We start from the raw sequence: 24229 nt of genomic DNA on the forward strand, positions 1-24229 counted from the left end.
GGATCACGGCCTGAAAATTAAAACCTCAAACTTGTGGGAATTTCTTTTTTAAAATTATATCTCTAGGACTGATGAAAAGATACTATTTTGCATTGCTCATGATCCAAGTGGAACACTCAAAGTTTTAAATAAATCATATACAGCAGATCCACTTCTATTATTTAAATCAATTTGCTAATTCCTTACAACCAGGTACTGAAGGTTAACTCTTTAAACATTACCAACAGAGATTGTAATAACCAGTAGATATCCTGACACAGGGAGGCAACCATTGCCAAGGACGAGAGACATTTCATACAGACAAAAACAAGACAATAGCGGTGCGGAGGAATCCAAAGTCAGAGAAATAGATTACACATTAAATACCAAACTCACAATTATACATCAACTTTCACATCTTCAGCAGATCCCAACCTACTTCACAACCATTGACTGTGCCACAGGAATCAGTGCTGGGCTACAATTATTTACAATTATTTATTAACGAGATGGAAGATAAAAGTGAATGTATCATTGCCATGTTTGCAGTTGATACAAAAATAGTTGGGAAGGTAATTAGTGAAGATGACACATGGAAGAGGAACGTAGACAGGCTAAGTGACAAAAACATGGCAGATAACTGTGGGGTGATGCACTTTGGCAGGAAGAATAGAAGAAAGGAATGTTATTTAGACAAAGAAGAACAAAGAACAGATAAAATTTACAGCCCAGGAACAGGCCCTTCGGCCCTCCAAGCCTGAGCTGATCCAAATGTACTGTCTAAACCTGTCGGTCAATTCCTAAACATCTGTATCCCTCTGCTCCCCACCAACTCATTTAAACGAGGAAAGGCTGCAGAAAGCTGCAGCACAGAGGGTTTCAGGGTTCTCATATGTGAAGGACATTCAGTTCGTAATAGGGAAGGCAAATGGACTGGTGGCCTTTATTTCAAAGAGAATAGATTATAAAAATAGGGTGCAGACATAGAAAATACTGGATCAATTCAGCAGATCTAGCCCTATTATGGACAGAGAAACAGAGTTAACACTTCCAGACTAAAACATTGTTTAGTCTGAGAAACTCTCTCTCCTAAGATGCTGCCAGATGAGCTGAGTTTCTCCAGCATTTCCAGCATCCTCAGTATTTTATTTTTCTAAAACTAGGGAGGTCTTGTTAAAATGTTAGACTACATCTTGAACACAGTGAATGGTTTTGGTCCCCTGGTCTAAAGAAAGATGTACTAGGTTGGAGGCAGTCATTAAGTTGATCCCGGGTACTCAAGGACTGTCTTACAAGGCCATGCTGAGCAGATTGGATCTGTACTTACTGAGGTTAGCAATTAAAACTTAGAAGATTGCTTGAGGCTAGGTGTGGAGAAGTTGTTTCACCTTGTGGGAGAGTCTAGGACCAGGGGGCACTTCTCAGAATAAGGGATCACCAATTTAAGTCAGATAAGGAGGAATTCCTGCTCTCAGAGGGTAGTGAATCTATGAAATTCTTTACCACAGAGGGCTGGTGAGGCTGAGTCATGAAGTATATTCAAGGTAGAGGTAGACAGACTTTTTTTTTCAAACAGTGAGGAAATCAAGGGTTCTGGGGATAAGGCAGGAAAGTGAAGGTGGGGATTGTCAGATCAACATTATCTCCCATGACTCAAGGGGCTGAATCAGCAACTTCTGTTTGTATGTCTTGTAGTGTTATAGACTAATCAAACAATCAGTTCTGAAGCCATTGTTGCTTTATAGGCAAAGCCCTGCAGTCAATCTGTACAGAGCATGATCACATAATAGCTTTATTGTAATTCTCAGGAGTTGGGTGAACACAGGGAGTAGGTAAAACTGAAAGACTCTGGATTAGTGGTGCTGGAAGAGCACAGCAGTTCAGACAGCTTCCAAGGAGCAGTAAAATCCAGTTTCGGGCAAAAGCCCTTCATCAGCTTTATTCCTGATGAAGGGCTTTTGCCCGAAACATCGATTTTCCTGCTCCTCGGATGCTGCCTGAACTGCTGTGCTCTTCCAGCACCACTAATCCAGAATCTGGTTTCCAGCATCTGCAGTTATTGTTTTTACCAAAACTGAAAGACTGACAACAGTGCTCAGCATCAGTTCAGAAAGTGACGTGGTCACAGTGCAAATAGCCAACTGCTGAGGGATATTTTCTTACAGTTTTTAAAATATATTTGCTTAAATAAAGGTGGGGACTTTCAATTGTAACAGAAGTGTTTGAAACTAAGGAAGATCCCTGGCTCCATTAAATTCTCTGAAAGGGAGTAACTAGTTTAATCTAGAGAGGAGTCATGACAGGACACCTCAGACACGTGGTGTGCTCCCCTTGTGCAAAGTGAGAAATAAGGCATGCTCCCGGTGTCCTTGATGAATGTGTGTGCGAGTGTGACCATCTGCAACTAATGGCTCACAAATGATCAGAGCTGGAACTGGGGGTGGACTCACTGCAGAGCATCATGGTGAGAATGTTGTGGATAACACATATTCAGAGGTGGTTACGCTACAGGTGAGATTTATGCAACAGTTGTCATTGAGTTGGGGGTAAGCATCTCTGGTACCATGGCATTATTTGGGAAGCTGGACTTGGTCAAGTCTGCCATCAAAAACTGGGCCTAGACTGGTCGAAAGAATGTGTTATTTTTCCAGGCAAATGACATTGGGGCAGATGAAAAGCAAAGAGTACGTTTCCTTACAGCTTATGGACCTTCAGCTTTTTCTGTTATGAGAAGCCTAACATTCTCTGAGGCACAAGATACTATAACCCTTTCAAGAGTTCACTAATTTAGTTAAGGAACATTATGACCCCCCCACAAGCCTCTACAATCCTGAGATGCCATCAGTTTTACTCAGCAATTCGAGAAACAGGGGAATCCCTGTCAGGGTTATTGACAAGGTTAACACGACTGGCAGCAGCAAGTGACTTTGCTTTAATCCTTAATGAGATGCTGAGAGACCATTTGATATGTGGAATGAATGTTATAACCATGTAAATGTACTTACAATCTGAGGCCTAACTGAACTTCAAACAGGCACTACAACGGGCTTAACTGGGGAGGTGCAGGAAAACTGGGAAAATATAAATGTGGTTCAGTTGTCTCAAAAGAGTACAGAGAAAACGCCAAACAATTACAGGCCAGTCAGCCTTACTTTCGTAGTGGACAAATTGTTAGAATCAATCCTGAGAGCTCGGATTAACTGTCACTTAGAAAGGCATGCAGTAGTCAGGGAGATACACCATGGCTTTGTTAAGCGAAGGTCATGCTTTATAAATTTGATTGAATTATTGAGCAAGTGACAAGGAGGGCTGAAGCGCTTAATGCAGTGGATGTTGTCTACATGGATTTTAGTAAGATATCGGCCAAGCTCCCACACGGCAGATGGTTAAAAAGTAAAAGCCCATGGGATACAGGGTAAGGTGTTGAATTTGATCCAAAATTGGTTTACTAACAGGAAACAAAGGGTAATTATCAATGGTTTTCCCTTGAGAATGGAAAGCTATTTCCAGTGGTGTTCCGCAGGACTTGGTGTTGGGACCCCTGCTGCTTTATACACTAATGATTTTGACCTCAACATGGGGGGAGTAATTTGGAAATTTGCAGACGAGGCAAACATTGGCCACGTCGAAGATAGCTGTCAGCTCCAAAATGATAGAAATGGGTTAGTGGAGTGTGCAGGAAAGTGGCAGATGAAGTTCATTGCATTTAGAATCCATCTCACAGGGGAGATGCTGGAGTTTTGCTTTGCGTGCTATACTGGCTGATTATATCATAAAATGTTAATTAGTGAGCAGAACAGAACGCAGATTACAGTATTACAACCGCAAAGAAGGTGCTGAGAGAGAAGGGTGGTAAGGAGCATAACCGGGGTGATTATAACACATCTATTTATGCTGCTCGTTGGATGCTGCCTGAACTGCTGTGCTCTTCCAGCACCACTAATCCAGTATTTGATTTTCAGCATCTGCAGTCATTGTTTTTACCTACATCTATTTAACATCTCATCCAAAAGATAAACCTCCGACAGTGCAGCACTCCCTCAGCACTAACCCTCTGACATTGCGGCGCTCCCTCAGCACTGACCCTCCGACAGTGCAGCACTCCCTCAGCACTAATCCTCCGACAGTGCGGCACTCCCTCAGCACTGACCCTCCAACAGTGTGGCACTCCCTCAGTACTGACCCTCCGACAGTGCGGCGCTCCCTCAGCACTGACCTTCCAACAGTGCGGCGCTCCCTCAGCACTGACCCTCTGACAGTGCAGCGCTCCCTCAGCACTGACACTCCGACAGTGCGGCGCTGCCTCAGAACTCCCCCAGCACTGACCCTCCGATAGTGCGGCACTCCCTCAGCACTGACACTCCGACAGTGCGGCACTGCCTCAGCACTCCCCCAGCACTGACCCTCCGATAGTGCGGCACTCCCTCAGCACTGACACTCCGACAGTGTGGCGCTCCCTCAGCACTGACCCTCCGACAGTGCAGTGCTCCTTCAGCACTGACCCTCCGACAGTGCGGCACTCCCTCAGTACTGACACTACGACAGTGCAGCACTCCCTCAGTACTGACCCTCCGACAGTGCGGCGCTCCCTCAGTACTGACACTCCGACAGTGCAGTGCTCCTACATTACCCTACATTATGTGCTAAGCCTCTGCATACAATTTGAGTCCAAGTCTTTCTGATTCAGAGTTGACAGTACTACTCCCTGACTGTGAGAACAAGTTCAGCAGGTTCCTTAGAAACTATGCCTGTGATTCTACCCACAATCCACAGTGGTGTGTTATTCCAAAGGCATGAACTTAATATTTAATTTCCCACAGATCACACCCAAGATGAGGCAGTGTGTGTAATGCAGTAACTCAATACTCCAGAAGCCTAAAGCACTAGGATTACGAAAATTAAACTTTCATCCATGGAACATTTAGTCAAATCTATGCAACACTGATGACCTCACCATGTTGTCAGTTTGATGCTGTTCTAAATGGAATGGACATGCACAATCCATCTTCAGTAGCTCCAGAAATAGCACAGCATGCAGAAATTCACTCGACATTTGTAATCTCACTCCAAGATGCCAGAGCACTGCTGGGTGTGGAAAGTGCTAAAATTTTGACAGGCACATAGTTGGAACAGCATAGAAAGAACTTTACTCTGAGTGTAACCCTATGCTGTCCCTGTCCTGGGAATGTTTGATGGGGACTTTGAGGAGAAAGCTTTACTTGGTATCTAAACCTGTTCTGTATGTGTCCTGGGAGTGTTTGATGGGGACAGTGTTGAGGGATGATTTGGAGATGCCGGTGTTGGACTAGGGTGACCAAAGTTAAAAATCACACAACACCAGGTTATAGTCCAACAGGTTTATTTGGAAGCACTAGCTTTCGGAGCGCTGCTCCTTCATCAGGTGGTTGTGGAGTATAAGATCATAAGACACAGAATTTAGCAAAAGTTTACAGTGTGATGTAACTGAAATTATATATCGAAAAAGATTGAATTGTTTGTTAAGTCTCTCATCTTTTAGAATGAACACGTTGGTTTCAGTTCTTTCATATGTAATTGCTGAACATTTTTAAAGTTACATTCTCAGGTGACCCAACTGCACTACACAAACGCACACACGGACGCATGCTCACGCATACTCACAAACAGACACCGACACTCCGACAGACCCAACAGTCATGCGGGTGTTCTCTCTTACGCTCACAGATACACTCCCACAGTGACACACATACACACACCCTCTCACAGACAGTCATAAACCCCCTCTCCCCCAACAGACACACACTCCTATAAGTTTGTGGGGTGAATTTGTGTTTGCAGAATTACATTTTATTTTGCTCAAAAACTGCATGAATCCTTGTAAGATTCTGTAAATCCATTTTTTTTAGATTAGAATCAGTTTGAACATTGTGTCACAGACAGCCTCACACAGGACAGCTCACACCTTCAGTGCATTATCTGAACGGACATGGCACCAATTGTTAAAGTTCACTTGAGAATGTAACTTTAAAAATGTTCAGCAATTACATATGAAAGAACTGAAACCAACGTGTTCATTCTAAAAGTTGAGAGACTTAAAAAACAATCCAGGTCTTTTTCAATATATAATTTCAATTACATCACACTGTAAACTTTTGCTATAAATTCTGTGTCTTATGATCTTATACTCCACAACCACCTGATGAAGGAGCAGCGCTCCGAAAGCTAGTGCTTCCAAATAAACCTGTTGGACTATAACCTGATGTTGTGTGATTTTTAACAATGTTCAGGAAGTTTTACTTTCAATTTGTAAAAGTCAAGGGAGCTTTACGCTGGATCTAACCCTGTGCTGTCCTGTCCTGGGAGTGTTTGATGGGGGACAGTGTAAAGAGAGCTTTACTCTGTACCTAACCTAAAGCTAGTGCTTCCAAATAAACCTATTGGACTATAAGCTGGTGTTGTGTGATTTTTAACTTTGTACACCCCAGTCCAATACCGGCATCTCCAAATCATAACCCCCCCACTGTATGTGTTGTACAGGTTTGGTAGGATAGTTAAATGACAGCTTATTGATTCCAGCATTAACATCTTGCTATTTAACGACACACTTTGGGAGTTCAGTTTAACACAATAAAGACCATCTCCCGGGATCTGCAGATGATACCCAGAACATTGACAAACCTCACAGAGTCCCAATGAAAAGAGGAAAAACTGCAGTCAACTGTCACAAAATAGCCACAAAAAAAACAAATCAACGAGTTTGTTAGAAACAAATTAGTAATGTTAATAAATAATTACAAGCTGCAATTTTAAACTTATCCAAATTTAGTTTCAATCATAAACAATTACAAAATGAAATAAATAAGTCCTTTGGTAGTATGACCAGCCCCATGATAAAGAATACAGTAAGCAAATGAAATAGGCATCTGTTACTGAATTAATGCTTATCACACCACAGTCTAAACAGGAGAGAAAATTAACAACCCCTAAATGAAACAAAAACTAAAACTTCAATACAAATTGTTCTTGCCGCGATTCCAGTTCACAAACATAAATACCTTCTCATAAACAGTTTACAATTCCACAACACGTGGCATATATTGCATTTTTTATAAACTCACCAACTCCAAACTATTCTGAATTCATGCCTGTCGAGATCCCACTTGCTGTGTAATACAAGAAGACACAGAAAGCTTTCACCATCTTCGACTCTCTGTGTTCATTTCTGCACTTTCAGCAGAAATGTTATATTCCTAACTGAAATATTCCCTGTCCCTGACCAGTATAGATCTGCTCCCAGAGCTTTAGCAACAGGAATCAAATCCTTGGCACTCGAACCACAAACTCAATCTACAACAGCGTTATCACCCAAAGATCAGCACTGTCCTTCCTCCAACCTCCAATGGTTCACGCTTTCAGCTCTCCCAGCTCTGATGTTGATTGAGAATGCTGGGTTACGTATTCCCATCTAGCAGGATTGGGAAAGCAATAACATGGGGTTAGCTATCTTTGCACAGAATGGAATGTGAATCTAAAATTATCCTCTTTCTTCATTTCCTGATAAGGATGGCAATGACAGACACGGCCAGCTGGTAAAGCAGTAAGCCCAAGTACATTCCACCGGCAACAGCTGGGTCTTTGGAGCTGGATTCTCAATCCAGGATTCAGAACATGACCCCTCAATCATTTCTGGGACCCGACCCCATACCACATCAGTGATGCAATGCAATTTTAAATGCAGAGAAACAAACTGCATCTGAAGCAACTTTAGAGTCAGAGTGGAAAATGTGGCGCTGGAAAAGCACAGCCAGTCAGGCAGCATCCCAGGAGCAGGAGAGTCGACATTTTGGGCATAAGCCCTTCATCAGGAATGCAGACTTTGGAGTCACCCAGTGGTGCCGAACACTATTTGGAGATGGCATTTTACAAAGGCAGGTAGCAGACTTGATTGGGTTAGCAATGGAAGAGACAGGAGAATAAAATCCAGCATTTTGCTAGTCCAAACAAGTCCTCAAAAATTCATTTGTTAGATACATAATCTGCTCTGATCAAACTTTGTGCCACTGCCTGAATACCTCACTTTGATGATTTTTCAAATGAGCCGCAGCAATAAAAATCATCTCCTTTCTGTGCTCCCAACATGTGTATACTAATATCTTCATGACCATTCACCCTTCTCATCCCTACCCTCTCCTGCCTGGTAATCGCTCGTTGGATGCTGCCTGAACTGCTGTGCTCTTCCAGCACCACTAATCCAGTATTTGATTTTCAGCATCTGCAGTCATTGTTTTTACCAACAAGCTTAACAGGTTAACTGGAAAATGAAAGGAGCTGGCTTTCTGCAGCTCCTTTTAAACATTCCAGGAATTTTGGAAGTCCTGACACACCACCCGGGACCACTACTTTCACAGTGCACCCACATGATATCCTTACTCCACGGGGTCACTGAGTGGAGTCCAAGGACTGGATTTTCATTGTCTGAAGAAACAAGTCAAACGTATCAAAGTGGTGTACAGTTTGATAAGGAAAGCCCAAGCATCGGGCCCTCTCATAGAGGAATAAACATACAAACCTGAGAAAACTGATTCCCAAAGATTCACAAGCCTGAGAAAAATTATTTTTCCTCAAGTCTGTTTTAGAAGACACTTATTATTAAATTATGTTGCCTTATTCTAAACAAAAAAACCCCACAGAACTGTGGATGTTGAAAATCTGAAACAAAAACAGAAATTACTGGAGAAACTTGGCAGATCTGGAAGCATCTGTGGATGGAAAGCAGAGTTAACATTTTGGGTCCAGTGACCTTCCTTCAGAACTCTCCACAGATGTTGCCAGACCTCCTGAGTTTCACCAGCAATTTCTGTTTGTGTGTCCCTTCTCTCCCACAAGATGAAACATTATTTATGCATCTACTTGTCAAGATCTTGTATATCTCGATAAGATCATCTCCCCCGTTTTTCAAAATGCCAATGTGTATTGGCTCAGCTAGCCTAACCTTTCCATGTTGAATCGCTTTCATCGAACCCCCAATCTCAGGTTTCAGTCAACGGAACCTTCTGTGAACCTGCCTCTAATGTAATCACATCATTTCTTCCATAAGGAGACCCATCCTGTACACAGTACTCCAGATGGGATCTCACCAACATGCTGTACAACTGTAGTAAAAGCCTCTTTTATATTCCAATCCCCTTACAGTAAAGCATCAATAACCTCTACAGTCACCCAATTTGGTCTTATAGTGGGAGAATGAGGTTGAGAAACTTATCAGCCATGTCTAAACAGCAGAGCAGACTCAATGGGCTGAATGGCCTAATTTCTGCTCCTTTGCCTTCTGGTCTTACTTTCTGTATCTGTATACTACATTTATATGATTCATGTCCCAGGACATCCAGATCTCTCTGTACCTCAGAATTCTGTAATCTCCCTCCATTTACATAATGTGCTACTTTTCTATTCTTCCCAGAAAAGTAGACAATTTGACAGTTTCCCACATTATAATCCATCCAACAAATCGTTGCCCATTCACCTAACCTTTACATGGAATCCAACCATGACTTCTTTAAAACCCTAAACCAGAGTCTGCAACTGTAATACTAAGTCACTAGCTCCCAATACACAGTCACCATTTGTTCAATTTTGGATAAGACAATTAAGTGTTCAAATATGCTGCCCAGAAATATTTAAACTGTAAACCAAGCACAAGGTTTTATTTGAAAAAGTCAGTCTTTTCCTTTCTTTGTCTCCTCATACAGATGATACAATATCAATTGAAATCATTTTCACTAAGAATGAAGTCACCCTTCGAGCTGAATTCACGGCCCATTTCCAAACCACATTCTGCATTTGACTGAAAACACAAGCATCTCATCGAATCACAGAGTCCTTACAGCGCAGAAAGAGGCCAGTTTGACCCACCCCCTCCTACACCATCCCTGTAACCCTGTATTTCCCATGGCCAGTCCACCAAACCCACGCATCTTTGGACTGTGGAAGGAAGTTGGAGCACCCTGATGAAACCCACGCAGACATGACAGAATGTGTAAACTCCACACAGTCAGTCGCCCGAAACTGGAATCAAACCCAGGTCCCTCGCGTTGAGGCACAATGGTACTAACCTCTGAGCTATTATGCCGCCCAATCCTCAAAGCAACACAGCATCTTGCATTTGTACAAAATTAAGAGGCAGGAGGAATCTAGTCATAGTCTGAAAATGTCTGACCTCATGTTAGAGGCTAAGAACGCTCAGGCCTGGTTTGTCTGTGGATGAGAGACTGATGAAGAATACGAGGAAAGGAGGCCGTTCAGCCCCTCACACCTTGTTCAAACATTCAATTACTTCACAGCTCATCTGTCCCTTAACTGCACTGATCTACTTTGGCTCCATGTTCCTTAATACTGTACTGTACCCAACAAAAATCCCTCAATCTCAGTTTTTAAATGATCAAAGTCCTGCCTCAACAGCTTTTTGGGACAGAGTTCCAGATTTTCCAATCTCCACCTCTAAATGACTTGCCTCTAAATTTAAGATTCCAATCGTCACTCCCTACCAAGAAACAATTTCTCTCTTAAACAAATATAAATCCAAAGAACTGCAGATGCTGGAAATCAGAAACAAAAACAGACTGAGGAAGAGATACTGTAACCAAAACCTTGAGTCTACTTCAGAACTCCGCACAGATGCTGCCAGACTCAGAGTTTCTGATAACAATTTCTCTCTGTCCACTTTCGATCCTTTTACCTAAATCCTCGGTGTTGAACACAGTGGATACGATGTGTTTCAGCATGTTCTCACATCAGTAACTCTCCGAGTGACAGTCAGTAAGTGATCAGTGTAACAGAGAAGGGTCAGCCCGGCCCATGCCACTAACTCTGAGCAGCTCGGAGTCCCGCGCAGGAGTGGACACACAGCGTGTGCTGTGGGACCCCCAACCACAGTTTCACGTGGGCCAGCTACAGGCCCCTGACACTGTCCCGACAGTTTCCAGTCTCGGCTTCCGGAAAAGCGCGCATTGCAACACAGCCTCAGGATCAGAAAGATTCCAGGAACTGGATCCTGGCTTGGAGAGAGAGAGAGAAAAACTCCCAACCTGAAATCCTCAGGAATGGGGACCGTCATTGTTTTGAAGAGGAGCCCTCTCAGTTTGGAATTAGAAACCGAAGAGGTATTGTAGGTTCAGGGTCATTTTGTTATCCCTCTCCTGCTGAGTGCTGGCAACATTACTTTTCATTGCAAAAAAATACTTTATACATTTAAACAAACTGTGCACATAAAGGAGTCGCAGGTAGACAGGATAATGAAGGCGGTGTTTGGTATGCTTGCCTTTAGTTGGGAGGTCATGTTACAGCTGTACAGGACATGGGTTAGACCACTTCTGGAATACAGTACTGTGTGAAATTCTGGTCTCCCTGCTACATGAATAATGTTGTGAAACTTGAAAGGGTTCAAAAAAGATTTACAAGGATGTTGCCAAGGTTGGAAGATCTGAGCTATAGGGAGGGGCTGAACAGGCTGGGGCTGTTCTCCCTGGAGGGTCGGAGGCTGAGGGGTGACCTTATAGAGGATTACAAAATCATGAGGGGCATGGATAGGATAAATAGACAAGGTCTTTTCCCTGGGATTGGGGGAGTCCAGAACTAGAGGGCATAGGTTTCGGGTGAGAGGGGAAAGATATTAAAGAGACCTAAGGGGCAACTTTTTCACACAGAGGGTGGTACGTGTATGGAATGAGCTGTCAGAGAAAGTGGTGGAGGCTGGTACAATTGCAACATTTAAGAGGCATTTGGAAGGGTATATGAATAGGAAGGGTTTGGAAGGATATGGGCCGGGTGCTGGTAAATGGAGATAGATTAATTTAGGATATCTGGTCAGCACGGACAAGTTGGACCTAAGAATTTGTTTCCATGTTGTACAGCTCTACAACTCTGTGACAAGAAAGGGGACTAAATTCTTTCACGGTGGTGGTGATGGGGGTGGTGGTGGAGGAGGTTGGTTGGCGTGGGGGGGAGAGAAGGGGGAAGAGGGGAGAGAGGGCATGGAGGGGAAGAGGGGAGAGAGGGCGTGGAGGGGGAGAGGGGAAGGGGCGAGGGAGGGGCGGGGAGAGGGAGTGAGGGGGAGTGGGGAGCTTGTCCATTCCTGTCTGCTTTCTGTCTTCCATTGTTTTTCTACTTTTTACTTGAACTCTTTTTTTCTTCATTTGCTCTTCTTTAAGCCCAGAGATGGCAGGTGAAGGAGGGGGGGTTCTGGCAGTAATACCAGGATGAGCCCGGACATAGCTCCACCCCGGGCTGGGGTCTCCAGTGAGCAAGGAACAAATCCCGGGCTGACTCCCCCCATGCCAGCTGGGCCAAGCCCTCAGGTCACAGCTGGGTCTGGATGCCTGAAGGACAGGAAAGACAATCCCAACCCAACCATGTCATCATCATTCCTTAATCAGCTTCCCCCAGTGCAGGAGCCATTAACTGAACCTTGGGGAACTTTATCTTAATTTGCTTTTTATTATTATGTATGACTTCTCTCACTAATATAGGGACAATTTATCAAGCTTTTTCATTATTTTTCATGTAAAGGTACTTGTGAGAATAAATGTTTATTTTATTCTAAAGGAGTTCTGTATAATCTTTGCATCTCAAGAAAAAACAAACATTGGAATTTGACATTCCCTGCAGTTGCAAACAAAAAGGCATTTCCTACTCATGTAGATACTGTTTACATTCATTTGAGACAGAGAGAAGATCTGATACCTGAACTGACCCTTGTTGTACTTCGACAAAGTATTGTTTTACCAAAGAACACTGTCATAGAACATAGAAAAGTACAGCACAGAACTTTGGCCCACGATGTTGTGCCGAGATTTAATCCTAATGTAAGATATAGTAACTTAACCTACGCACCCCTCAACTCACTGCTAGCCACGTGCATGTCCAGCAGTCGCTTAAATAACCCCAATGACTCTGTTTCCACCACCACCTGCATTCACAACTCTCTGCGTAAAGAACCTACCTCTGACATCTCCTTTATACCTTCCTCCTAATATCTTCAAACTATGACCCCTCGTACCAGCCAATCCTGCCCTGGGGAAAAGTCTCTGGCTATTGACTCGATCTAATCCACTCATTATCTTGTACACCTCGATCAGGTCTCCTCTCTTCCTCCTTGTCTCCAGGGAGAAAAGTCCAAGCTTATTCAACCTTTCTTCATAAGGCAAGCCCTCCAGTCCAGGCAGCATTCTGGTAAACCTTCTTTGCACCCTCTCCAAAGTCTCTGTATCTTTCCTATAGTAGGGCGACCAGAGCTGGACACAATATTCCAAGTGTGGTCTCACCAGGGACTTGGAGAGCTGCAGCAAAACCTCACGGCTCTTAAACTCAATCCCCCTGTTAATGAAAGCCAAAACACCATATGCTTTCTGAACAACCCTGTCCACTTGGGTGGCAACTTTGAGGGATCTATGTACTTGCACACCCAGATCCCTCTGTTCCTCCACACTGCCAAGAATCCTGTCTTTAATCCTATATTCAGCATTCGAGTTCAACCTTCCAAATTGCATCACTTCGCTTTTATCCAGGTTGAATTCCATCTCCCATTTCTCAGCCCAGCTCTGCATCCTGTCTATGTCGCCCTGCAGCCTGCAATAGCTCTCTGTACTATCAATGACACCCCCAACCTTTGTGTCATCAGCAAATTTACTAACCCACCCCTCAACCTCCTCATCCAAGGTATTTATAAAAACTACAAAGAGCAGAGGCCCAAAAACAGAGCCCTGCGGCACCCCACTCAACACTGACCTCCAGGCAGAATACTTTCCATCTTCAACCCACTCTCTGCCTTCTGTCAGCTAGCCAATTCTGAATCCAGATAGCCAAGTCTCCCTGTATCCCATACTTCCTGACTTTATGAATGGGTCTACCATGGGGAACTGTAGGTTAGGTGAACTGGCCATGCTAAATTGCCCATAGTGTTAGGTGAAGGGATAAATGTAGGGGAATGGGTCTGGGTGGGTTGCTCTTCGGAAGGTCAGTGTGGACATGTTGGGCCGAAGGGCCTGTTTCCACACTGTAAATAATCTAATCTAATCTAATGCCTTGCTGAAGTCCATATACACCGCATTTACTGCTCAACCGTCATCGAACTATCTTGACACCTCCTCAAAGAGCTTAATAAGATTTGTGAGGCATGACCTGCCCCTCACAAAGCCATGCTGACTGCCTTTAATCACACTATGCTTTGCCAAATAGTCATAAATCCTATCCCTCAGAATTCTTTCCAAAACTTTGCTGACCACAGACGGGAGACTGACTGGTCTGTAATTGTCAGGGATTTCTCTATTACCCTTCTTCAAAAGAGGAACAGCATTTGCCTCCTTCCAATCCTCCGGTACGACTCCTGTGGAGGGTGAGGAGGCAAATATCCTCGCCAGCAGCTTAGCAACCTCCTTTCTCACTTACCGGAGCAGCCGAGGATAAATCTGGTCTGGCCCTGGGGACTTATCAATCTTAATGTTTTCCAAACTTTCTAGCACATCAGCGTCACCAATCTTGATCTGGTCAGGCCTGTATCCCAGCTCCTCTAAGTTTTCATTCACAACAAGTTCCCTTTCCTTGGTGAAAACCAAAGCAAAAAACTCATTTAGGGTTTCCCTATCTGCTCAGACTCCACGCACAAGTTCCCTCCGCTATCCCTGACCGGCCCAACCTTCTCCCTGATCATGCTCTTATTCCTCACGTACGAATAAAATACCTTTGGGTTCTCCCGCAACCTTCTTGCCAAGCCTTTTTCGTGCCCCCTCCTGGCTCTCTTCAGTCCAATTCTGAGCTCCTTTCTAGCAAGCCTGTAATCCTCTAAAGCTGTTCTAGATCCTTGCTTCCTCCACCATATGGTGGAGGAAGCTGCCTTCTTCCTTTTGACGAGAAGTTCCTCTGTTCTCATCATCCAAGGTTCCTTAATCTTACCCCTCTTACCTGTCTCAGAGGAACAAATTCGTGCATCACTCACAACAACTGCTCTTTAAGTAGTCTCCACATGTCTGCTTTGCCCTTTCTGTGGAACAATTACTCCCGGTCTGTAATTCCCAACTCCTGTCTGATAGCGTCATAATTTCCTTTTCCCCAATTAAATATCTTCCCTTGGTAACTGCTCCTTTCACTCTCAAGGCTATGCTAAATGTGAGACAGTTGTGATCACTGTCAATAAGGTGTTCTCCCACCATGAGATCTAACACCTGTCCCGGCTCGTTGCCGAGCACCAAATCCAAAATGGCCTCTCCCCTCATCAGTCTGTCTACATACTGAGTAAGGAAACCCTCCTGAACACACCTGACAAAAACGGCTCCATCCAAACCATCTGCACTAAGGAGGTTCCAGTCGATATTGGGAAAGTTGAAATCAACCATTACAACAACCCTGCTACATCTGCATTTTTCCAGAATCTGCCCGCCTATGAGATCTTCAATCTCTCTACTGCTATTAGGTGGTCTGTAGAAAACCCCCAAAGCAGTGGCTGTTACCTTGCTGTTCCTAACTTCTACCTATACTGACTCTGATATTCTGGGAGTTGGTAGAGTTCAGGGTGATGGTGGTGTTCAGAAATTCAAACTACCCCAGCTGCATTTGTTGGAGCGTAGGGATGGCTCCCAGACCCTGCTCTGGAATCACCACTTTCTCCAAGATTAATAATGACAAGACAGAGAGTTGGATACACGAAGCAGAAATCTGTTTAAAGAGGTTGTGATGCTGCGAAACAATTGGAGCTTGAGTGTGAGAGATATTTGTTGAGAGATTGATGTACAGTGCAAAATAGATGCTGTCTACCGCGTCTTTAGGGGCTGTTTAATTTAGACGGTTTTTTTAAAATCAATGAGTGTTCACTAGATTCACTCCTGGGATGGAAGGTTTAACTTGTGTAGAGAGTTCTAGAATGGGATTGTATTCCTTAGATTTTAGGAGAATAAAAGATGATCTCATTGAAACATTCTTAGTGGGTTTGAGGAAGTAGATGCTGGGAGCTGGATTTCCCCGGATGCACAGTTTGGAGTTTTTTATTCAAGGGTAATCTTCTCAAATTTTATACCGCTCCGAGTTGTTGATACTTTGATACTGACTATATTTAAGATTATCATTCTGAACTTTAACAAAATCAAGGATTGGGAAGTCAGGTTGGAAGGGGGAATCAAGGTTGCTGATTGGTCACAATTCTATTGATTGGCAGAGTAGATTTGAGGGCCAGAATGGTCCACACCAGCTCCCAAATTGTCTGATCCACTGAAGGGCTTTAAAGGATCTGGAGCAAATGTGAGTTACAGACTTAGCTGCCATCTGAGGAACCTGATCCTGTCTCCACTTATTTATTGTTGTTGTTAATTGGAGGGAGGGGTGGGGGGTGGGAGGAGGGGTAGGAGTGTGAGGGGTTATGAATGGTGGGGGGGGGGGGGGGGTTAGTGTTTGTGAGACTGTAGAGGAGGGTGAATCTGACTACAGAGAAATGTAATTGCTATCCTTAAGGTTAAAACAAAGGGTGGCCGATTCCAGCAGAGGCTGGTAGACATAGATGATGCTCCAGCACTGTTTCAACACAAGAGGCCTTCCTCATGTATTTATCAATATTAATCCCACAACCAATTTCACAGAATTTAAACATTGTCAAAATGATTGCTGTTCCTGACTACAATTCAGAAAGAATTAATCAGTTGCAAAGTGCTTTGGGATGTACTGAGAGGGTGAAGAATGCAACATAGATGCAAGTCTGACTCCAAGCAGCAGCTCGGTACAGGTTTACCTGCTCTGGTTGTTTCCAGTCGTCACAGCATCTGAACTTTCCTTCTGCAGGGAATCCTGTTTACTCCACATCTGGTCTCAGTTGAAGAAACTAAAGTGCCAGGGATCTAAAAATGGAAAATGGAAAGATTAAAGGCGTGCTCTCCCCAAAAACATAACCCTCACTGTGAGCACCTCCTGAACATACCCCCAGAGCATTTCAGCCAATCTGTATCTTGTGGGTAAGAAGAGGGTGTTTTCAGAATGAGATTCCATAAGATCATAAGACATAGGGGCTGAGGTTCTGTCCTGGTGGCGATCTTCCATCACCATTTCCCTCCAATCGCCACCAGGACAGAACCCCACTGCTCCTCACCTACCACCCCACCAACCTCCATATACATCGTATCATCCGTCACCATTTCCGCCACCTCCAAACAGACCCCACCACCAAGGATATATTTCCCTCCCCTATCAGTGTTCCGAAAAGACCACTCCCAACGTGACTCCCTCGTCAGGTCCACACCCCCCACCAACCCAACCTCCACTCCCAGCATCTGCCCCTGCAACCGCAAGAAATGCAAAACTTGCGCCCACACCTCCCCCCTTACTTCCTTCCAAGGCCCCAAGGGATCCTTCCATATCTGCCACATATTCAACTGCATCTCCACACACATCATTTACTGCATCCGCTGCACCCGATGTGGCCTCCTCTATATTGGGGAGACAGGCCGCCTACTTGCGGAACATTCCAGAGAACACCTCTGGGACACCCGGACCAACCAACCCAACCACCCCGTGGCTCAACAATTCAACTCCCCCTCCCACTCCACCAAGGACATGCAGGTCCTTGGACTCCTCCATCGCCAGACCATGGCAACACAACAGCTGGAGGAAGACCGCCTCATCTTCCGCCTAGGAACCCTCCAACCACAAGGGATGAACTCAGATTTCTCCAGTTTCCTCATTTCCCCAGTTTCCTCATTTCCCCTCCCCCCACCTTGATTCAGTCCCAACCCTTGAACTCAGCACCACCTTCCTAACCTGCAATCTTCTTCCTGACCTCTCCGCCCCCACACCACTCTGGCCTATCACCCTCAGCTTAACCTCCTTCCACCTATCGCATTTCCAACGCCCCTCCCCCAAGTCCGTCCTCCCTACCTTTTATCTTAGCCTGCTGGATACACTTTCCTCATTCCTGAAGAAGGGCTCATGCCCGAAACGTCGATTCTCCTGTTCCTTGGATGCTGCCTGACCTGCTGCACATTTCCAGAAACACACTTTCAGCTCTGATCTCCAGCATCTGCAGTCCTCACTTTCTCCTAGAAGATTTTCTATGAGTGTACACTTTATCTAAATACCTCCCCCCCTACTTGAAATGTACCATATCCTTTGCTTTGTAAGTCTATGTCAACCCCGCACTAACAAAAACACTCCTCTAATTAGGTTCAAATCCTCTCCACAGATCCTAGTTATTCAGTCTGCCATGATTCTGGTCCTAGCATAATTCAAGTGAAGCCCATTCCAGCAAAACAGTTCCCTTCTACCCTAGTCCTAGTGCCAATGCCCTGCAAACTGAAACCCATTTCACACCAAACTCTGTGCCACACATTTAACTCAACTTTATTTACCCTTTCAAGATTAGAGTGGTGCTGGAAAAGCACAGCAGGTCGGGCCACATCCGAGGAGCAGGAAAATCAACGTGTCAGGCAAAAGCCCTTCATCAGGTGCTGCCTGACCTGCTGTGCTTTTCCAGCACCACTCTAATCTTGACTCTGATCTCCAGCATCTGCAGTCCTCACTTCCACCTTATTTACCCTTTGCCTGTTTGCCTGTGAATCAGGTAGTAATCCCAATACATCTATAGGTAGTGTTCAAATTTACAAGAATATCTTTTCAAAACTTACATTTTTATATAAATATAGATTAGCCTTTAAAATAAAAATGAGATTGGAGGAGGAAAAGTGGGGACAAATGAAAGGTGAGAATTGTAATCTTTGTGTTTTGTGTAATGACCTTACCTCCCCCAGGGTAGTCGAAATGTTTCACAATGAGAAAACAGGCCAGAAATACAGCTCAAGGTTATACAGAAAAGTGAGTTACAGGTATAAACAAAATCTATTTTACAGGATTTGCACATCAAATACAAACTTCACAAGGCTACAAGGTAGGGCTGAGACAAAGGGTTTGATGCTGTTAGATGGTTATCAGCAACAAATAAAAGAAAAACCAATTCTCAATCTCTAAACTGAACCACATAGTTAATTGAAACAGTATTGAATATTATTTCTAGGAACTGGTGGTTCCACTTGCAATAAGCAAGTTATAGACCTTGTACACTGGGTCTGATTACACTGATTAATTCTAACACTCCATCCACACAAGACTGGAAGTTTAACCCTTTACATGCTAATCACTGCGTTGGAATGTTCCTGTGCCTAATAGTAGTCAGTACTGTTTCCCTGCATGTTCTATTATTGAAGGCCTGGTGTGTATTCTTTAATCCAAACACACTTGGGATGCAACATTACAGCAAGGCCTCTTTCAGGTTGACAGAATAGATCCCGTTTCAAGGAGAGCTGAGGAACTCTCCCTGGAGTTACAGGCAATATTTATTCCTCAGCCACTGTCACTAAAACTGATTATCTGGTCATTTCAAGGATCTTATTGTATATAAGACGGCATTTTTAAAAATTTTACAACAGGATCGACATTCAAAACCCGAGGCAGTAATCGGTGTTCTTTGTCATGGAGGGATGCAGTAAAACTGTAAAACATTTTAGAAAATTTGGGATGGTGAAAATTCCTACCACATTAGGATTTTTAAAATTCAGAATGACACATTTCACAAGAAATCTAATTGCTACAATTCCTGAAGTATCCAATTCCTGCAATGGTTACAAATATCCTGCACAATGAAACAGCAGCGATATAGTGTATCAACGCTGTGTAACATAATGGATCAGCTGCAATCCCACACAACACAGCACTGACCAACCGCATTGCCCAGACCTGCACAGATTTAACTGTGTGTCAGCTTGAGCTAGCAAGGGAAAGAGCTTTGCTACAGAAATGACACAGAAATTCTGAAGGATTTAGTGGTTTCTGACCATTTGAATCAGTCCATTCAGGCCTTTAGGGCTGCAGTACTATCTAATAAGGTCAACACTAACCTTCCTGGAGCTTTAACTCCATTTTCACATGAGGAGAGATCAGCTCAACCAGGGCTTATATTCACTGGTGTTTAGAAGGAGAGAATCTGATTGAAACGTATAAAATTATAACAAAGCTGTACAGATTCGATGCAGCGAGGACAGTCCCCTGGCTGGGGAGTCTAGAACCTGGGTCACAGCTTTAAGACTGAGATAAAGGAACATTTCTTCACTGAGAGAGTGGTCAACCTATGGAATTTGTTATTGTTATGAAGATGTAGGTGCGTACTGTACCTTTAAGAGAGACTGAAAGCTGGCACGGACTTAGAGAGGCACAGACTGTGCTGAAAGAATTTAAAATGTAACATTTGACTGTGAAACCAATAGTGCAACTGAGTTGCCATGATACACAACAAATTTGAATTTGGCCAATCAGTTTAAGATGCCCCAAGATACCAAAATCCAATCAAATTTGAATTTCATGTTTTGATGACATCAAACCAATGAAATGATCCGATGTTTTGGGGTATAAAACCAGATTTTTTTGAACTGTTAGGGGGAGAACTGCCAAGAAAACCAACAAATATAGACTGCTAGCCAAATAACTCTCTGAAAGGTTCCTGTCCATCAGAAACGTTGTGCAGCAAAAGACCGAAGAGACAAGCCAGGAAAACTCAGAAGAAAATGCACAGAGTGAAATCTACAAAGGAGAATTGACAAATCTGGCTGGGTTTGAAACGTGATTTTTTTTTTGTAAATCTTAATCTGGGATTTTTAAAAATCAGACCAGTATTGTAGAGTGGGAGGTAAAAGATTGGTTTAAGAGGAAGGGGTTGTAAATAACTGTTGCTTCAATGTTCTCTGTTGGACTTAAATAATAAAAATGTTAATTTCTGCGATAGTTCTTTGCCTCTCCAAATTTAACAGAATAAGGTGTGAGGTGGGTTTAAATTAGCAGAGGGATTTACCCCGTGTCATAACAGTTCCCACAGAAGGTTGTGGAGGTCAGATCAATGACTATATACAAAAATGGGATAGATACATTTTTAGATATTGAAGGCATCAAGGAGACTGGGGAGAAAGCAGGAAAATGCATCAACCAACCGCCCCATGGCTAAACACTTCAACTTCCTCTCCGACTGACATACAGGATCAGCTAAAGTCATCCAGAATGATGGAGCCAAATGGAGTCAAAGGGCCAAATGGTTTTACTCCTATTCCAAGTTTCCTTGTTTCTCTAAGACTTTGGAACTCTGTTTTCCAGAGAGCAGTGGAGTGGGGTCATTGAATCATTTAAAGGCAGATGTAGATGAATTCCAGATGAATAAGCAGCCGGAGATTTTCGGCTATTTTAGAATGAGGAGATGATGTTCCAATTGGATCAGCTAGGATCAGCTAGATCAGCTAGAAAAGTGGTAAAGAAAGCTCAAGGGGCGCATTGATGGTGGTTGACAGTACCCATAGGAACTCAGTCTAATGACAGGCTCATCTTCAGAACAAGACAGAGGTTTTTGTTAAATTACTGTCCTCCAAGCCCTCTGCATGGGAAGGACCACTCGTTACACCACAAGGTGCTAGACAGTAACCTCCTCCACTGAGAGCAAATCTAACATTGTTATTATCACTAACTTCCTCCAGAATCAACATCTGCAGAATTACCATCTGACCAGAAACTGAACTGGACAAGCTGCATAAATAGGACAGGCTGGGAATCCTGCAGCAAGTAACTCACCCTAACTTTCCAAAGCCTGTCCACCAGCTACAAGGAGTGGGATGGAATACTCCCCACTTGGAGAAAGTGAGGCCTGCAGATGCTGGAGATCAAAGTCAAAAAATGTGGTGCTGGAAAAGCACAGCAGGTCAGGCAGCATCTGAGGAGGTCTTCATCAGGAATGAGGTTTGTGGCCCAAGGGGGCTGAGAGATAAATAGGAGGGGGGGGTGGGACTGGGAGGAGGTAGCAGGGAATGTGATGGGTAGATGCAGGTGGGGTTGAAGGTGATAAGTCGGAGAGGAGGGTGGAGCGGATAGATGGGAAGGAACATGGTCATGCCAACTTGCGGAACGTTTCAGAGAACATCTCTGGGACACCTGCACCAATCAATCCCACCGCCCCATGGCTAAACACTTCAACCTCCCTCCTACTCCATCAAGGACATGCAGGTCCTGGGCCTCCTCCACTGCCAAACCATTACCACCCGACACATGGAGGAGGAACGCCTCATATTCCACCTTGGGACCCTGCAACCACACGGGATAAATCTGGATTTCAACAGTTTCCTCATTTCCCCTCCCCCTACATTATCACAGTCCTCAGCCTCCAACTCGGCACCGCCCTTCGGACATGTCCTACCTGTCCATCTTCCTTCCCACTTGTCCACTCCACTCTTCTCCCCTACCTATTGCATTCCCAGCTTCCTTCCCCCAACCCCAACCCTCCCCCCCCTCCCCTCCCATTTATCTCTCAGTGCCCTTGGCCCACAAGCCTCATTCCTGATGAAGGGCTTATGCCTGAAACGTTGACTCTCCAGCTCCTCGGATGCTGCCTGACCTGCTGTGCTTTTCCAGCACCACACTCTTCAACTCTAATACTCCCTACTTGTCTGGATGGGTGCAGCTCCTACAATACTCAAAAAGTTTGACATGGGCATCCACTGCTTTAACTTACCAAGGCATCTTCTAAATGTACCACCTAAAATGGACCAGGGCAGTAGATCCATGGGAACACCACCCTCTGCAAGTTCCTCAGGTCCCAAGCCGCTCCCCATCCTGGTTTGGAAACATATGGCCATGTGTTCAGTGTCACTGGGTCAGAATCCCGGAACTCCCTGCCTATGGGCACAGGGAGAGAGGGCTGTCCCTTCTCGCGGTTCAGGCGGGAGAGCTGCACCTCCGGACGGGCAGGAAGGATTGGCCCCGCCGCCCCCGCTCACATCCCATCAAGATATGAAAAGCCCCCACCCCCACCCTCACCCTCAGAGCCCCCCCACCCCCACCCCCACCCTCAGAGTCCCCCCCCCACCCTCACCCCCACCCTCAGAGTCCCCCCCCACCCTCACCCCCACCCTCAGAGTCCCCCCCCCACCCTCACCCCCACCCCCCCCCACCCTCACCCCCACCCCCCCCCACCCTCACCCCCACCCCCACCCTCAGAGTCCCCCCCACCCCCACCCCCACCCTCAGAGTCCCCCCCACCCCCACCCCCACCCTCAGAGCCCCCCCACCCACCCCCACCCTCACCCCCACCCCCACCCCCACCCTCAGAGCCCCCCCACCCACCCCCACCCTCACCCCCACCCCCACCCCCACCCTCAGAGCCCCCCCACCCCCACCCCCCCCCGGCCCCTCTCCTGATCGTTAGCTCGCTCCGTCATCCCAATCGTTGGATTTCAGCTTTCTGTTTAGAATCACAAAGAATTTAAACAGATAAATATCTCCAGGGTTTGCACTTACAGCCCCAGTGAAGCTGCTCCAGGAAGGTTTAGGCTCCCGGGGCCTCTCCCTCTCCCTCTCCCTCTCCCTCTCCCGGTCCCGGTCCCGGTCCCGGTCTCCTTCCCGGAACCTGAGTCCCAGCAGAACCGAGCGCGGCTCAAACCGCGGCTCCCGCGATGGCCAACACTCACCAGATCCCAGTGTCAAGTGACCCATTAAAGAAATGAAAGCTCCGGAACGGACTGCGTGCATCCTGCCAGCGTCAGGTTCACGACCGGAAAACAACACCGCCGGGGGGGCGAGTGACCCAGGGCCGGGGGCGAGTGACCCAGAGCGGGGGGCGAGTGACCCAGAGCCGGGGGGGCGAGTGACCCAGGGCCGGGGGGGCGAGTGACCCAGAGCCGGGGGGGCGAGTGACCCAGAGCCGGGGGGGCGAGTGACCCAGGGCCGGGGGCGAGTGACCCAGAGCCAGGGGGCGAGTGACCCAGAGCCGGGGGGGCGAGTGACCCAGGGCCGGGGGGGCGAGTGACCCAGAGCCAGGGGGCGAGTGACCCAGAGCCGGGGGGGCGAGTGACCCAGGGCCGGGGGGGCGAGTGACCCAGAGCCGGGGGGGCGAGTGACCCAGGGCCGGGGGCGAGTGACCCAGAGCCAGGGGGCGAGTGACCCAGAGCCGGGGGGGCGAGTGACCCAGGGCCGGGGGGGCGAGTGACCCAGAGCCAGGGGGCGAGTGACCCAGAGCCGGGGGGGCGAGTGACCCAGGGCCGGGGGGGCGAGTGACCCAGAGCCGGGGGGGCGAGTGACCCAGGGCCGGGGGCGAGTGACCCAGAGCCAGGGGGCGAGTGACCCAGAGCCGGGGGGGCGAGTGACCCAGGGCCGGGGGCGAGTGACCCAGAGCCAGGGGGCTAGTGGGCCTGGGCCGGGGCCGGGACGATGTAGTGGGACC

At 46.0% G+C, this 24229-nt stretch overlaps 1 protein-coding gene across 3 annotated transcripts in view; it reads right to left on the reverse strand.

The window, feature by feature from the left end:
- Positions 1–23553, reverse strand: part of LOC140494255 (ubiquitin carboxyl-terminal hydrolase 2-like) — a 114873-nt gene extending 91320 nt beyond the window's left edge. The window contains exons 1-2 of one of the 3 annotated variants that reach the window (XM_072593505.1): positions 23478–23553; positions 16727–16832 (exon numbers count right to left, since the gene is read on the reverse strand). The gene's annotated coding sequence lies outside the window, so the exon portion shown is untranslated. Of the gene's footprint in view, positions 1–7076; positions 7368–16726; positions 16833–23307 lie in introns of those variants that run through there. The other 2 variants (XM_072593504.1, XM_072593507.1) reach the window with 2 other exon arrangements.
- Positions 23554–24229: the final 676 nt, after the last annotated feature.

Source organism: Chiloscyllium punctatum, chromosome 23, assembly GCF_047496795.1.
Source record: "Chiloscyllium punctatum isolate Juve2018m chromosome 23, sChiPun1.3, whole genome shotgun sequence".
Lineage (NCBI taxonomy): Eukaryota > Metazoa > Chordata > Chondrichthyes > Orectolobiformes > Hemiscylliidae > Chiloscyllium > Chiloscyllium punctatum.